The following is a 3444-nucleotide window of genomic DNA, read 5'->3' as shown; positions in this document are numbered from 1 at the left end:
CAACCCAAATGTCCAATAACTGGTAAATAGATAAACTGTTTACCCATGGATATACTATGGAATGCTACTCAGCAACAAAAAGGAACAAAACAACATAACATGGATGTATCTTCAAACCATTAGGCCAAGTTAAAGGCTTCAAATACAAAAGGCTACATACCATATGTTTCCATTTATAAAGAATTATAGAAAAGGCAATGCTATAGAGGCAGAAACATCAGTAGTTGGCTGGGGTCAGGGGTGGGGAGGGCGTAATTACAAAGAGGCAAGGGGAAACATTTTAGGGTAAGGGAATTGTTCTATATCTTGGGTGGTAGAGGTTACATGATTGTATGAAATTATTAACATTTAGCAAATTGTTCACTTAAAATATGTACATTTTATTGTATATAAATAATTTTTAAAAAAGGAGTCCTTGATTCTGATTGTGGGTAATAGGGACTAGAATAATGAAAAGAGGACTGGACACAGGGTCTAGAGACCTGTGTTGTAGTCCTGACTTCGCTTCTTACTCATTACCTGATTTTGAGTAATTCACTTAACCTTCCTGAACTTCCATTTCAAATACAAAACAGGAATAAACATCCTGTCTTTGTCTTCCTCACAGGGGTGTTTGTGAGGGCAAAGTTAAAAGGCTTTGGAGACTAAAAATTGTGAGCTATTATCCAGGAGCAATGAAGTAGTTAGCAGTACACCAGCATTCCCATCCAGAACAACTAGAACAGCTTGGCAAAATACAGGAATTCGCTCTCCGTAGGCAGCAGAAACTTCTGAGGTCATGAGAAGTAAAGGGGCTAAGATTCCCGTATTAGTTTTCTATTGCTGCTATAACAAATAACCACAAACTTGGTGGCTTAAAACCACCCATATTTATTATCTCACAGTTATGTAAAAGTCTGAAGAGTCACTGGGATAAAACAGATGTTGGCAGGACTGCATTCCTTCTGGAGGCTCTAGGGGAGAATCCGTAACCTTGCCTTTTCCAGCTCCTGGAGGCTACTCACATATTCACATTCCTTGGTCTGTGGCCCCTCCTCCGTCTTCAAAGCCAGCAATGTAGCATCCCTCTGACCATTCTTCCATCATCACAGCTCTCTCTGACCCCAGCCAGGAAAAGTTCTCTACTTCTAAGGTCTCATGTGATCAGAATGATCTGGGCCCACCCAGATAATCCAGGATAATCTCCCTGTATCAACGTCCTTAACTTGATCACATCTGCAAAGACTCTCTTGCCATGAAAGGTAACGTATTCACGGGTCTGGGGATTAGGATATGGATATCTTTGGGGAGCCATTTTTCTGTCTACCACAACTCCAGAGAGGGAAGAACCCCAGAGAGCCACTTATCCTGGGATCATTTGCCAATTCTGAACCCTGCCAAGAAAATCTGAGCTTTGTACTCACAAAGGGCGTCTGTCTGCTAGGGGACATAGAAATGAGCAGAGCATTTAGCAGACTTGGGGCCCTCAAGTAAATGGCTTGTTTTCCTCTTAGCACATTTGATGAATATGGGATCTGCGTGGGTCAGGATGCTGAAACCCTAGGTGGGAAGCCTCTGAAAAGCAGAACATTATTTTTCAGCAGTTTCACAAGCAGAGATTAAGAGTTCAAACTGTTTTAGGAGACAGGGCCTCATAGAATACCCAGGCTCTCAGTTGTTAGACCTGGAAGGTTGGGGTAAAACATAGGTAGACTGAGCCTCATCATGGGTATAATCCAGCCTCTGGATGTACAATTTAGCACAGTCTCTGGATTAAAATGAGTAGCCAACACTATCTGCCTAGCACAAGGAAGAGTGTACCCTCTCTAGAACAAGGTAACATCAGCTGGGAGTGCAATATTTAAAAAATGCATAATATCTGAAATTCAATTAAAAAAACGACTAGACATTCCAAAAGAACACATGACTGAAAATCAAAAGAAAAAACAGACTCACAGGTGATCCAGTCAGTGAAGTTCACTAACAAAGGCTTTAAAAACTATGCTTAATATGTTCAAGAAAAGAGATTAAAAATATGGGCGGAAAAATAGGTGAAAAGATGGAGAACTTCAACAGAAAATTGGAATCCATAAAAAGAAAAAGAATCAAATGGTTATTTTAGGACTGAAAAAGTACAACACTTAACATAAAGAACTCATAAGATGTGTTTAAAAGCTGACTAGACAAGCAAAAAGATAGGACAGGTAAATTAGAGAGCATGTCAACAGAAAATGTGCAAACTGAAGCACAGAAGGAAAAAAGGATGGGAAAACACAGAAAACAGCCTTAGAAATATGTGGGATGCAATAAATGGTCTAAAATTTGTGTAATTCAGGTTCCAGAAGGAGAGGAGAGAGAGGACAGGGAAAAAGCAATACAGAAGGGAGAATAAGAGAATTTTCCAAAACTGATGGAAGTATCAACTTAGGATTCAAAGAGCTCTGTGAACCCCAAGCACAATAAATTCCAAGACAACCACACCAGGGCACATCACACACTGCTGAAAATCAGATAAAAGGAGAAAATTATAAAAACAGCCTGGGGAGTGTGTGCAGGAGAACACCTTACCCACAAAGGAGCAACAACAGCACAGACAGCTGATTTCTCAGAGGAAACCGGAGATGGAAGCCATAAGACAAAGGAATGAAACTTTAAAATGCTAAAATAAAATTTCTCCAAATTAGAATTCTATACCCAGGGAAAATAATTCTTCAAAAATGAAAGGAGGCTAAACTTATCCAAATTTATATGTGAAATATGTGCAGTTTTTTGGTAGATCAGTTATACCTCAATAAAACTTAAAAAAATGAAAAGAGAATAAACACATTTTCTCACCAACAAAAACTGGAAAAATTCATCACTAGGAATCATGAACTAAAAGAAAAAGCAAAAGGACTTCTTCAGGCAGAAGGAAAATAATCTCACAGGGAAACACGGGATTTCAAGAAGAAAGAGAGAGCAACAGAATGGGCAAATATGTAGGTAAATATAAATGAATATCAACATATACATAAATAATGATTTGTGGGGCTTAAAATGTGTGTCAGATTAAATACACAACAATAGTAACACAAAATATGGGAGGGTGTTAACGGTGTTAAGGTGTTCTAAGGTTAGCATTCTTAGAAAAGTAGAAAAAAGTAATAATTTTCATGACTAACAAGTTAAGGATACATGTTGTGATTTCCAGGGTAACCGCTACAAGAGTTAAATAATGCATAACAAGATAATAAAGAGAAAAATGGAATAATCAAACTTCCTTTCTGTCCATAAAGTCTCAAAGAAAACGGTTTAAACACTTTCAATAACAAATTATTCAAGACTCAATTTGTAGAACATGTGAGTTGCTATTAGTGTTAGTATAACCAAATGCCAACTACTTTGTGACCTAATTATTTCTTAGCATTTGATTTAGAGTCATTTTTATAAAAGAGCAGATTCATAGACTTAGGCAAAAAGCAAACA

The sequence above is a fragment of the Diceros bicornis genome, chromosome 36 (assembly GCF_020826845.1).
Source record: "Diceros bicornis minor isolate mBicDic1 chromosome 36, mDicBic1.mat.cur, whole genome shotgun sequence".
In the NCBI taxonomy this organism is placed as follows: domain Eukaryota; kingdom Metazoa; phylum Chordata; class Mammalia; order Perissodactyla; family Rhinocerotidae; genus Diceros; species Diceros bicornis.
The sequence above is the reverse complement of the archived record's forward strand: the minus strand, read 5'-3'. Positions refer to the sequence as shown.